At 56.2% G+C, this 12,891-nt stretch overlaps 6 non-coding genes and 3 pseudogenes across 6 annotated transcripts; all 9 read right to left on the reverse strand.

Moving 5' to 3' along the window:
- Positions 1-3,023: 3,023 nt before the first annotated feature.
- On the reverse strand, positions 3,024-3,141 carry LOC137354717 (U2 spliceosomal RNA; annotated as a pseudogene).
- A 387-nt stretch (positions 3,142-3,528) lies between these two features.
- Positions 3,529-3,719, reverse strand: LOC137353917 (U2 spliceosomal RNA). The gene has a single exon (XR_010970067.1). It is a non-coding gene; the product is annotated as a U2 spliceosomal RNA (small nuclear RNA).
- Positions 3,720-4,099: 380 nt separating this feature from the next.
- Positions 4,100-4,290, reverse strand: LOC137355207 (U2 spliceosomal RNA). Its single transcript, XR_010970843.1, has one exon. It is a non-coding gene; the product is annotated as a U2 spliceosomal RNA (small nuclear RNA).
- A 388-nt stretch (positions 4,291-4,678) lies between these two features.
- On the reverse strand, positions 4,679-4,869 carry LOC137355052 (U2 spliceosomal RNA). Its single transcript, XR_010970697.1, has one exon. It is a non-coding gene; the product is annotated as a U2 spliceosomal RNA (small nuclear RNA).
- Positions 4,870-5,249: 380 nt separating this feature from the next.
- Positions 5,250-5,440, reverse strand: LOC137355208 (U2 spliceosomal RNA). Its single transcript, XR_010970844.1, has one exon. It is a non-coding gene; the product is annotated as a U2 spliceosomal RNA (small nuclear RNA).
- A 380-nt stretch (positions 5,441-5,820) lies between these two features.
- On the reverse strand, positions 5,821-6,011 carry LOC137355209 (U2 spliceosomal RNA). Its single transcript, XR_010970845.1, has one exon. It is a non-coding gene; the product is annotated as a U2 spliceosomal RNA (small nuclear RNA).
- Positions 6,012-6,399: 388 nt separating this feature from the next.
- Positions 6,400-6,590, reverse strand: LOC137353746 (U2 spliceosomal RNA). Its single transcript, XR_010969898.1, has one exon. It is a non-coding gene; the product is annotated as a U2 spliceosomal RNA (small nuclear RNA).
- Positions 6,591-6,978: 388 nt separating this feature from the next.
- Positions 6,979-7,155, reverse strand: LOC137354276 (U2 spliceosomal RNA; annotated as a pseudogene).
- A 5,200-nt stretch (positions 7,156-12,355) lies between these two features.
- LOC137354609 (U2 spliceosomal RNA) lies at positions 12,356-12,464 on the reverse strand (annotated as a pseudogene).
- Between the last annotated feature and the right edge of the window lie 427 nt (positions 12,465-12,891).

Raw genomic sequence — 12,891 nt, forward strand, 5'->3', positions numbered from 1 at the left:
ATGGATTCTGACATGCTACCGGCCAGGAGCATACTCTCGTATACTTCCAGCAGGTCCGGGCCGACCCAGTCCCACAGGGCCGAGTACAACTCGACCGGTAAGCCGTCGCTCCCGGGAGTTTTACTCGCCTCGAAAGACTCGACTGCCTTTGTCAGCTCGTCCAGAGTTAGCGGCTTGTCCAGTCCCTCCCTCCTGCTGTCATCTAAGACCTCTGTGATAGATGACAGGAAGGACTGGGAGGCTCTGCTGTCTGTGGGCTTCGCGTCATACAGCCCAGCATAAAAGGATTTGCTGATCCTTAGTATGTCGGACTGCGAAGACGTTACCGAGCCATCTTCTTCCTTCAGGCTGCTGATAACAGAGCTCTCTCTGTGTACCTTTTGGAAGAAGTAACGCGAGCACGTCTCATCCTGCTCGATGGAGCGGACTCTGGACCGGAAGATGATCTTGGAGGCCTCCTTGGCAAAGAGCGAGGCCTGCTGGCTCTTCACCTCTTGGAGGTCCTCCTTGACCTCGACCCCCATTGACTGCAACCGGAGTAGATTTTGCATAATTTTCTGGAGTCGGGACAGTTCCCTCTGTCTCTCTCTCGCCTTCTGAACACCTTTGTGGATGAAGAACCTCTTGATGTTCTCCTTTATCGCTTCCCACCAGTGAACTGGAGACTCAAAGAGGGGTTTCACGGTCCTCCAACCTTTGTAATCCCTTTTGAGTTCCTCAACGTTCTCTGGGGTCAGCAGTGTCGCATTGAGCTTCCACGTCCCTCTGCCAACCCGCTGGTCGTCCTGTAAGTGACAGTCGGCCAGTAAGAGGCAGTGGTCGGAGAAGAACACCGGCTTGACGTCGGTGGATCCGACCGTGACAGCACGGGAAACAAACAGGAAGTCAATCCTGGAACGGGCAGACCCGTCCGATCTTGACCATGTGTATCTGCGCTGCGCTCCGTCTGCAGGTTTGCTGAAGACGTCGTGCAGTTTGGCATCCTTAACTGTTTCTATGAGGAATCTGGACGTAGCGTCCAGTTTTCTGTCGTCACTGCCGGATCGTCCAGCCGCATCGATGATGCAGTTGAAGTCACCGCCTAGGATGACCGGCCTGGACGTCGCCAGCAGCAGTGGGAGCTGCTGGAAGACGGTCAGCCGCTCGCTGCGTTGTACCGGGGCGTACACGTTGATCAACCGGAGCGGAGCGTTGTTGTACATCACGTCTGCTACGAGGAGGCGGCCGCCCACCACCTCCTTAACTTCGGAGATGGTGAAGTTACCTCCCCGCAGCAGAATACCCAGGCCGGAGGAACGGCAGTCATTACCCCCCGACCAGATCGATGGCCCGTGGGACCACCATCGCGACCACTGCCTGTAGGTGCTGAGGTGTGGTATTCCACACTCCTGCAGAAACAGTAGGTCAGCTTTGACCTTGGCAAGGTAATCCAAGGTTGAAACACATCGCGTAGTCGATTTAATGCTACGCACATTAATGGAAGCAATTCTTACACCCATTTTTTACTAAAAATTAGTTGTTGCTTCCCATACCATTTGTCCTCGCTAGTCCCAGTCCTTCCCCTTCGGGATGTTCCTGCATACCCATCGTATGCGCAAGCAGTTTCACGTTGGTTGGGCTCAGAAACCCCTCCTGATTTTTCCTGCAGGGTTTGTGCCGCTCGGGTGACATCGGGGGGGTCTTGTAGGCAGAGAGGATTGGGTTGTCCTCAGCTGCTTCCATCTGTTCCTCCTCGAAAACATCACAGCTCCCGGTCTCCCGGAGCTCAGGTGCGCCAGACGTGTCTTTGCTCCCGGTGTCCCGGAGCTGAGATGCGTTGGCCACGTCGTTACGTGTGGGGAATTGGGGTTGGGGCACGCCGGGCCCATCACAGCTTCCAGTGCCCGGGGGCTGGGATGCTTGATCATCCATCTCGGAGTTCTGCCGCCTCTTTTGAAGGGGCTGTCGTTCCAGCATTTCCCCGTCCAGTGAAGAGGAGTTGTTGCAGTCTGATTCAGAAGAGAGCCTCCTCTTGCCACTGGTTTGGGTGGTGGCTTTGGGATGTTTTTTCTTTGTGGTTCTCCTCTGGACCACTTGCCACTGACCTGTTTGTCCATCTGCTGCCTCCTCCTCCATTGATTCTGTCTGTGGGGGAGGGGTTTCCGGGCGCTGGGTAGGTGCTGGGTCGTTGGTTTCAGCCGCCTCCCCTTCCTTCTCAGGTTGAAGTTCCTCACTGCGGAGAAGGTTGCTGGTCTCCTTTCGAACAGCGGACGCCTTCGTCGAACCTTCGCCCGGCCATTCCTTGGACCTTGCCGCCTGAGCATAGCTTTGACAACGTTTGGGACAGGTCTTGTAGAGATGGCCTGCCGCACCGCACAAGTTGCAACACTTAGTCTGCTTACAGTCCTTGGTCTGATGGCCTTCCTCCTTGCAGTTCTTGCAAACAACCGTGCTGCAGTTGGCTGCCATGTGACCAGATTTGCCACAGGTGCGACAAACTCTGGGCTGCCCAGCGTAGACCAAGAAGCCTCGACTTCCCCCGATAGCGAAGCTGGAGGGAGGGTGGATGATGGCTCCACTGGGATCTACCTTCAAGGTCACCTTGACCTGCCGCTTGCTGGTCCAGATCCCAAAGGGGTCCTTGACATCAGTGCTGCTGCCGGCCACCTCGACGTACCTGGCGAGAAAGGTGAGTACATCCACCACCGGAACATGGGGGTTGTAGAGGTGAATCGTCACCACCCGGTCCCGTTGTGACGGAAGCGTGAAGAGCGGCTCCGCTGTGAGGATCGACAGTGGCGCCCGGTCCCCTTTCTCCTTGAACGCCTTCAGGAACTTGATGCATCCCGCCACGTTCCGGAACGTCACGTCGAAGTATCCACTGCTGGGGAAATCCTGCAGGCAGAAGACGTCCGTCGCTTGAAATCCGCAGCAATCGAAGAGAATTTTCTTGATGAAGAAGGTGCGATCGACCGGTGCATCTCCTTCCTTGTCCTTCACGACCACCCGAACGGTGTTGCGCACTCCCTGGCCCGAAGCTCGAAAATTGGTTATAGCCATTTTACTCAAAGCTTCCCCAGGATCATGGTCTCTTCTCAATCAAATAAGCACTGATAAGAACAGATACTACACTTGATCTTAGCCAAAAGGCCGAGAAGCGATGGCCCTAAAACTGCGTTTGCTGCGCGCGTCAGGCCCGGCGTGCGGCCTCTACGTCAAAGTAGCCGCCGGGTGGGCGAGCCTCGGGCGAAAGAGGCGACGGCGGGCGGTCTTTGAGCCAGAGCTCCTTTTGTTGCCGGGCCTTGCAAGCAGAAAGGAAAGCACGCGTGCATGCCACGCGCAGCCATTCCTCGCGCTTCTGCGCAAGGCATTGCGCAGGAAAAAAGACAACCGCGCGCGCTGGGCAGCAAAGGGCGGCCTGCAACTGCGGGGCAATCCAACAGGGGGCAGCGTAGTACCCAGGGAAAACTGCAGCAAAGTCAGCCGAGCAGCAGCGCCGTCACTATTGCGAATTCTATTTTTCAGCAGGGGTCTCGCCCCATGGAGGGGGGAAGCTGCACCGCTCCTGGAAACACTGCAATACCAGGTGGATGCATGGAGTGGACGGGGCAAGCCCCTGCTCCATCTCCCTGTCCCAAAAATCAATTTAATATTTGGTCCCCAGATAGGGGACGTATCAGATATTAAACTGATAAGAACAGATACTACACTTGATCTTAACCAAAAGGCCGAGAAGCGATGGCCGTAAAACTGCGTTTGCTGCGCGCGTCAGGCCCGGCGTGCGGCCTCTACGTCAAAGTAGCCGCCGGGTGGGCGAGCCTCGGGCGAAAGAGGCGACGGCGGGCGGTCTTTGAGCCAGAGCTCCTTTTGTTGCCGGGCCTTGCAAGCAGAAAGGAAAGCACGCGTGCATGCCACGCGCAGCCATTCCTCGCGCTTCTGCGCGAGGCATTGCGCAGGAATAACGACAACCGCGCGCGCTGGGCAGCAAAGGGCGGCCTGCAACTGCGGGGCAATCCAACAGGGGGCAGCGTAGCGCCCACGGAAAACTGCAGCAAAGTCAGCAGCGCCATCACTATTGCGAATTCTATTTTTCAGCAGGGGTCTCGCCCCCATGGAGGGGGGAAGCTGCACCGCTCCTGGAAACACTGCAATACCAGGTGGATGCATGGAGTGGACGGGGCAAGCCCCTGCTCCATCTCCCTGTCCCAAAAATCAATTTAATATTTGGTCCCCAGATAGGGGACGTATCAGATATTAAACTGATAAGAACAGATACTACACTTGATCTTAGCCAAAAGGCCGAGAAGCGATGGCCGTAAAACTGCGTTTGCTGCGCGCGTCAGGCCCGGCGTGCGGCCTCTACGTCAAAGTAGCCGCCGGGTGGGCGAGCCTCGGGCGAAAGAGGCGACGGCGGGCGGTCTTTGAGCCAGAGCTCCTTTTGTTGCCGGGCCTTGCAAGCAGAAAGGAAAGCACGCGTGCATGCCACGCGCAGCCATTCCTTGCGCTTCTGCGCGAGGCATTGCGCAGGAATAACGACAACCGCGCGCGCTGGGCAGCAAAGGGCGGCCTGCAACTGCGGGGCAATCCAACAGGGGGCAGCGTAGCGCCCACGGAAAACTGCAGCAAAGTCAGCCGAGCAGCAGCGCTGTCACTATTGCGAATTCTATTTTTCGGCAGGGGTCTCGCCCCCATGGAGGGGGGAAGCTGCACCGCTCCTGGAAACACTGCAATACCAGGTGGATGCATGGAGTGGACGGGGCAAGCCCCTGTTCCATCTCCCTGTCCCAAAAATCAATTTAATATTTGGTCCCCAGATAGGGGACGTATCAGATATTAAACTGATAAGAACAGATACTACACTTGATCTTAGCCAAAAGGCCGAGAAGCGATGGCCGTAAAACTGCGTTTGCTGCGCGCGTCAGGCCCGGCGTGCGGCCTCTACCACAAAGTAGCCGCCGGGTGGGCGAGCCTAGGGCGAAAGAGGCGACGGCGGGCGGTCTTTGAGCCAGAGCTCCTTTTGTTGCCGGGCCTTGCAAGCAGAAAGGAAAGCATGCGTGCATGCCACGTGCAGCCATTCCTTGCGCTTCTGCGCGAGGCATTGCGCAGGAATAAAGACAACCGCGCGCGCTGGGCAGCAAAGGGCGGCCTGCAACTGCGGGGCAATCCAACAGGGGGCAGCGTAGCGCCCACGGAAAACTGCAGCAAAGTCAGCAGCGCCGTCACTATTGCGAATTCTATTTTTCAGCAGGGGTCTCGCCCCCATGGAGGGGGGAAGCTGCACCGCTCCTGGAAACACTGCAATACCAGGTGGATGCATGGAGTGGACGGGGCAAGCCCCTGCTCCATCTCCCTGTCCCAAAAATCAATTTAATATTTGGTCCCCAGATAGGGGACGTATCAGATATTAAACTGATAAGAACAGATACTACACTTGATCTTAGCCAAAAGGCCGAGAAGCGATGGCCGTAAAACTGCGTTTGCTGCGCGCGTCAGGCCCGGCGTGCGGCCTCTACGTCAAAGTAGCCGCCGGGTGGGCGAGCCTCGGGCGAAAGAGGCGACGGCGGGCGGTCTTTGAGCCAGAGCTCCTTTTGTTGCCGGGCCTTGCAAGCAGAAAGGAAAGCATGCGTGCATGCCACGCGCAGCCATTCCTTGCGCTTCTGCGCGAGGCATTGCGCAGGAATAAAGACAACCGCGCGCGCTGGGCAGCAAAGGGTGGCCTGCAACTGCGGGGCAATCCAACAGGGGGCAGCGTAGCGCCCACGGAAAACTGCAGCAAAGTCAGCAGCGCCGTCACTATTGCGAATTCTATTTTTCAGCAGGGGTCTCGCCCCCATGGAGGGGGGAAGCTGCACCGCTCCTGGAAACACTGCAATACCAGGTGGATGCATGGAGTGGACGGGGCAAGCCCCTGCTCCATCTCCCTGTCCCAAAAATCAATTTAATATTTGGTCCCCAGATAGGGGACGTATCAGATATTAAACTGATAAGAACAGATACTACACTTGATCTTAGCCAAAAGGCCGAGAAGCGATGGCCCTAAAACTGCGTTTGCTGCGCGCGTCAGGCCCGGCGTGCGGCCTCTACGTCAAAGTAGCCGCCGGGTGGGCGAGCCTCGGGCGAAAGAGGCGACGGCGGGCGGTCTTTGAGCCAGAGCTCCTTTTGTTGCCGGGCCTTGCAAGCAGAAAGGAAAGCACGCGTGCATGCCACGCGCAGCCATTCCTCGCGCTTCTGCGCGAGGCATTGCGCAGGAAAAAAGACAACCGCGCGCGCTGGGCAGCAAAGGGCGGCCTGCAACTGCGGGGCAATCCAACAGGGGGCAGCGTAGTACCCAGGGAAAACTGCAGCAAAGTCAGCCGAGCAGCAGCGCCGTCACTATTGCGAATTCTATTTTTCAGCAGGGGTCTCGCCCCCATGGAGGGGGGAAGCTGCACCGCTCCTGGAAACACTGCAATACCAGGTGGATGCATGGAGTGGACGGGGCAAGCCCCTGCTCCATCTCCCTGTCCCAAAAATCAATTTAATATTCGGTCCCCAGATAGGGGACGTATCAGATATTAAACTGATAAGAACAGATACTACACTTGATCTTAGCCAAAAGGCCGAGAAGCGATGGCCGTAAAACTGCGTTTGCTGCGCGCGTCAGGCCCGGCGTGCGGCCTCTACGTCAAAGTAGCCGCCGGGTGGGCGAGCCTCGGGCGAAAGAGGCGACGGCGGGCGGTCTTTGAGCCAGAGCTCCTTTTGTTGCCGGGCCTTGCAAGCAGAAAGGAAAGCACGCGTGCATGCCACGCGCAGCCATTCCTTGCGCTTCTGCGCGAGGCATTGCGCAGGAATAACGACAACCGCGCGCGCTGGGCAGCAAAGGGCGGCCTGCAACTGCGGGGCAATCCAACAGGGGGCAGCGTAGCGCCCACGGAAAACTGCAGCAAAGTCAGCCGAGCAGCAGCGCCGTCACTATTGCGAATTCTATTTTTCAGCAGGGGACTCGCCCCCATGGAGGGGGGACGCTGCACCGCTCCTGGAAACACTGCAATACCAGGTGGATGCATGGAGTGGACGGGGCAAGCCCCTGCTCCATCTCCCTGTCCCAAAAATCAATTTAATATTTGGTCCCCAGATAGGGGACGTATCAGATATTAAACTGATAAGAACAGATTTTTTTTTTTATTTTCAAAATATACTTTATTCATAAAAATCTGTAAAAATTACATTGCCAAACAGTTTCCAAACAGCACCAAAAAATACAAACATTGCAAGGGAGATCAGTTTCCTTCAATACTCTCATGAGTTTCTTCCCAACCCTTCCGTTTCACAATTGTCATGTCAATTACAGTTTTACATTTACAGCAATTCAGAATATTAACGATACAGTTCGAGGGGTTTCCCATGGATCCAGCCCCTCAGTCCAGCTTGGTGGGGGAACCTTACACTGTGGTCTTTCCCCATTGAGCCTTTGCTGCGGCTGCCCCAAGCTTTAGTGCGTCCCTCAGCACGTAGTCCTGGACCTTGGAATGTGCCAGTCTGCAACATTCGGCGGTGGACAACTCTTTGCGCTGGAAGACCAGCAAGTTTCGGGCAGACCAAAGGGCGTCTTTCACCGAATTGATAGTCCTCCAGCAGCAGTTGATGTTTGTCTCGGTGTGCGTCCCTGGGAACAGCCCGTAGAGCACAGACTCCTGTGTTACAGAGCTGCTTGGGATGAACCTTGACAAAAACCACTGCATCTCTTTCCACACCTGCTTTGCAAAGGCACATTCCAGGAGGAGGTGGGCGACCGTCTCTTCCCCACCACAGCCAACGCGGGGGCACTGTGCGGAGGGGGCGAGACTTCGGGTGTGCATGAAGGATCTGACGGGGAGGGCCCTTCTCACCACCAGCCAAGCTACGTCTTGGTGCTTGTTTGAAAGTTCTGGTGATGAGGCATTCCGCCAAATGACTTTGACGGTCTGCTCGGGGAACCATCCGACAGGATCCACCGTTTCCTTTTCCCGTAGGGCCTTGAGGACATTCCGTGCAGACCACTGCCTGATGGACCGGTGGTCAAAGGTGTTTTTCCGCAGAAACTGCTCCACGAAGGATAGGTGGTACGGCGCCGCCCAACTGCACGGAGCGTTCCGCGGCAATGTGACCAGGCCCATCCTTCGCAACACCGGGGACAGATAGAACCTCAGCACGTAGTGACACTTGGAGTTTGCGTACTGGGGATCTACACATAGCTTGATGCAGCCGCACAAGAAGGTGGTCATCAGGATGAGGGCCACGTTGGGTACATTTTTCCCGCCCATGTCCAGAGATTTGAACATCGTGTCCCTCCGGACCCGGTCCATTTTAGATCCCCAGACGAAGCGGAAAATGTCTCGGGTGACTGCCACGGCGCAGGAGTGGGGTATGGGCCAGACCTGCGCCACGTAGAGCAACAACTTGAGCGCCTCGCACCTGATGACCAGGTTCTTACCCACAATGGAGAGAGATCGCTGCCCCCACATGCCCAACTTTTGTCGTACCTTGGCTACTCGCTCCTCCCATGTTTTGGTGCACGCCCCGGCCCTTCCGAACCATATCCCCAGCACCTTCAGGTAATCTGACCTGACGGTGAAGGGGACAAAGGATCGGTCAGCCCAGTTCCCAAAGAACATGGCCTCGCTCTTGCCGTGGTTAACTTTGGCTCCCGATGCCAGTTCGAACTGGTCGCAGATGCTCATCAGTCTGCGCACGGACAGCGGATCCGAGCAGAAGACGGCGACGTCATCCATGTACAGGGAGGTTTTGACCTGAGTGCCTCCGCTGCCTGGGATTGTCACCCCTCTTATGCTCGCATCCTTCCTAATAGACTCAGCAAAGGGTTCAATACAGCAAACAAACAAGACCGGGGAAAGAGGACAGCCCTGTCTGACTCCAGATTTGATCGGGAAACTTTCAGATTCCCACCCGTTGATTGACACTGCGCTACTGATGTTTGTGTAGAGCAGTTGGATCCAATTGCAGATTCCCTCCCCAAACCCCATTTTGGAAAGCACGTCCATCATGTAGGTGTGCGATATCCTGTCAAAAGCCTTCTCCTGGTCCAGGCTGATGAGGCAGGTGTCCACCCTCCTGTCCCGTACGTAGGCGATCGTATCCCTGAGTAGCGCGAGGCTATCAGAGATCTTCCTGCCGGGTACAGTACAGGTCTGATCGGGGTGAATCACCAGCTCCAGAGCAGACTTGACTCGACTGGCTATGACTTTGGACAGAATCTTGTAATCAACATTAAGCAGTGAGATGGGCCGCCAATTTCTGATTTCTACCCTCTCCCCCTTCTGCTTGTAAATGAGGGTGATGATGCCTTTTCTCATGGATTCTGACATGCTACCGGCCAGGAGCATACTCTCGTATACTTCCAGCAGGTCCGGGCCGACTCAGTCCCACAGGGCCGAGTACAACTCGACCGGTAAGCCGTCGCTCCCGGGAGTTTTACTCGCCTCGAAAGACTCGACGGCCTTTGTCAGCTCGTCCAGAGTTAGCGGCTTGTCCAGTCCCTCCCTCCTGCTGTCATCTAAGACCTCTGTGATAGATGACAGGAAGGACTGGGAGGCTCTGCTGTCTGTGGGCTTCGCGTCATACAGCCCAGCATAAAAGGATTTGCTGATCCTTAGTATGTCGGACTGCGAAGACGTTACCGAGCCATCTTCTTCCTTCAGGCTGCTGATAACAGAGCTCTCTCTGTGTACCTTTTGGAAGAAGTAACGCGAGCACGTCTCATCCTGCTCGATGGAGCGGACTCTGGACCGGAAGATGATCTTGGAGGCCTCCTTGGCAAAGAGCGAGGCCTGCTGGCTCTTCACCTCTTGGAGGTCCTCCTTGACCTCGACCCCCATTGACTGCAACCGGAGTAGATTTTGCATAATTTTCTGGAGTCGGGACAGTTCCCTCTGTCTCTCTCTCGCCTTCTGAACACCTTTGTGGATGAAGAACCTCTTGATGTTCTCCTTTATCGCTTCCCACCAGTGAACTGGAGACTCAAAGAGGGGTTTCACGGTCCTCCAACCTTTGTAATCCCTTTTGAGTTCCTCAACGTTCTCTGGGGTCAGCAGTGTCGCATTGAGCTTCCACGTCCCTCTGCCAACCCGCTGGTCGTCCTGTAAGTGACAGTCGGCCAGTAAGAGGCAGTGGTCGGAGAAGAACACCGGCTTGACGTCGGTGGATCCGACCGTGACAGCACGGGACACAAACAGGAAGTCAATCCTGGAACGGGCAGACCCGTCCGATCTTGACCATGTGTATCTGCGCTGCGCTCCGTCTGCAGGTTTGCTGAAGACGTCGTGCAGTTTGGCATCCTTAACTGTTTCTATGAGGAATCTGGACGTAGCGTCCAGTTTTCTGTCGTCACTGCCGGATCGTCCAGCCGCATCGATGATGCAGTTGAAGTCACCGCCTAGGATGACCGGCCTGGACGTCGCCAGCAGCAGTGGGAGCTGCTGGAAGACGGTCAGCCGCTCGCTGCGTTGTACCGAGGCGTACACGTTGATCAACCGGAGCGGAGCGTTGTTGTACATCACGTCTGCTACGAGGAGGCGGCCGCCCACCACCTCCTTAACTTCGGAGATGGTGAAGTTACCTCCCCGCAGCAGAATACCCAGGCCGGAGGAACGGCAGTCATTACCCCCCGACCAGATCGATGGCCCGTGGGACCACCATCGCGACCACTGCCTGTAGGTGCTGAGGTGTGGTATTCCACACTCCTGCAGAAACAGTAGGTCAGCTTTGACCTTGGCAAGGTAATCCAAGGTTGAAACACATCGCGTAGTCGATTTAATGCTACGCACATTAATGGAAGCAATTCTTACACCCATTTTTTACTAAAAATTAGTTGTTGCTTCCCATACCATTTGTCCTCGCTAGTCCCAGTCCTTCCCCTTCGGGATGTTCCTGCATACCCATCGTATGCGCAAGCAGTTTCACGTTGGTTGGGCTCAGAAACCCCTCCTGATTTTTCCTGCAGGGTTTGTGCCGCTCGGGTGACATCGGGGGGGTCTTGTAGGCAGAGAGGATTGGGTTGTCCTCAGCTGCTTCCATCTGTTCCTCCTCGAAAACATCACAGCTCCCGGTCTCCCGGAGCTCAGGTGCGCCAGACGTGTCTTTGCTCCCGGTGTCCCGGAGCTGAGATGCGTTGGCCACGTCGTTACGTGTGGGGAATTGGGGTTGGGGCACGCCGGACCCATCACAGCTTCCAGTGCCCGGGGGCTGGGATGCTTGATCATCCATCTCGGAGTTCTGCCGCCTCTTTTGAAGGGGCTGTCGTTCCAGCATTTCCCCGTCCAGTGAAGAGGAGTTGTTGCAGTCTGATTCAGAAGAGAGCCTCCTCTTGCCACTGGTTTGGGTGGTGGCTTTGGGATGTTTTTTCTTTGTGGTTTTCCTCTGGACCACTTGCCACTGACCTGTTTGTCCATCTGCTGCCTCCTCCTCCATTGATTCTGTCTGTGGAGGAGGGGTTTCCGGGCGCTGGGTAGGTGCTGGGTCGTTGGTTTCAGCCGCCTCCCCTTCCTTCTCAGGTTGAAGTTCCTCACTGCGGAGAAGGTTGCTGGTCTCCTTTCGAACAGCGGACGCCTTCGTCGAACCTTCGCCCGGCCATTCCTTGGACCTTGCCGCCTGAGCATAGCTGAGACAACGTTTGGGGCAGGTCTTGTAGAGATGGCCTGCCGCACCGCACAAGTTGCAACACTTAGTCTGCTTACAGTCCTTGGTCTGATGGCCTTCCTCCTTGCAGTTCTTGCAAACAACCGTGCTGCAGTTGGCTGCCATGTGACCAGATTTGCCACAGGTGCGACAAACTCTGGGCTGCCCAGCGTAGACCAAGAAGCCTCGACTTCCCCCGATAGCGAAGCTGGAGGGAGGGTGGATGATGGCTCCACTGGGATCTACCTTCAAGGTCACCTTGACCTGCCGCTTGCTGGTCCAGATCCCAAAGGGGTCCTTGACATCAGTGCTGCTGCCGGCCACCTCGACGTACCTGGCGAGAAAGGTGAGTACATCCACCACCGGAACATGGGGGTTGTAGAGGTGAATCGTCACCACCCGGTCCCGTTGTGACGGAAGCGTGAAGAGCGGCTCCGCTGTGAGGATCGACAGTGGAGCCCGGTCCCCTTTCTCCTTGAACGCCTTCAGGAACTTGATGCATCCCACCACGTTCCGGAACGTCACGTCGAAGTATCCACTGCTGGGGAAATCCTGCAGGCAGAAGACATCCGTCGCTTGAAATCCGCAGCAATCGAAGAGAATTTTCTTGATGAAGAAGGTGCGATCGACCGGTGCATCTCCTTCCTTGTCCTTCACGACCATCCGAACGGTGTTGCGCACTCCCTGGCCCGAAGCTCGAAAATTGGTTATAGCCATTTCACTCAAAGCTTCCCCAGGATCAAAAGGCAATGATCATGGTCTCTTCTCAATCAAATAAGCACTGATAAGAACAGATACTACACTTGATCTTAGCCAAAAGGCCGAGAAGCGATGGCCCAAAAACTGCGTTTGCTGCGCGCGTCAGGCCCGGCGTGCGGCCTCTACGTCAAAGTAGCCGCCGGGTGGGCGAGCCTCGGGCGAAAGAGGCGACGGCGGGCGGTCTTTGAGCCAGAGCTCCTTTTGTTGCCGGGCCTTGCAAGCAGAAAGGAAAGCACGCGTGCATGCCACGCGCAGCCATTCCTTGCGCTTCTGCGCGAGGCATTGCGCAGGAATAAAGACAACCGCGCGCGCTGGGCAGCAAAGGGCGGCCTGCAACTGCGGGGCAATCCAACAGGGGGCAGCGTAGCACCCAGGGAAAACTGCAGCAAAGTCAGCCGAGCAGCAGCGCCGTCACTATTGCGAATTCTATTTTTCGGCAGGGGTCTCGCCCCCATGGAAATTTCAAAGAACCTTTCATCACCCTCCCCCCCGAGGAAATCC

This window comes from Heterodontus francisci, chromosome 41 (assembly GCF_036365525.1).
Source record: "Heterodontus francisci isolate sHetFra1 chromosome 41, sHetFra1.hap1, whole genome shotgun sequence".
Classification (NCBI taxonomy): domain Eukaryota; kingdom Metazoa; phylum Chordata; class Chondrichthyes; order Heterodontiformes; family Heterodontidae; genus Heterodontus; species Heterodontus francisci.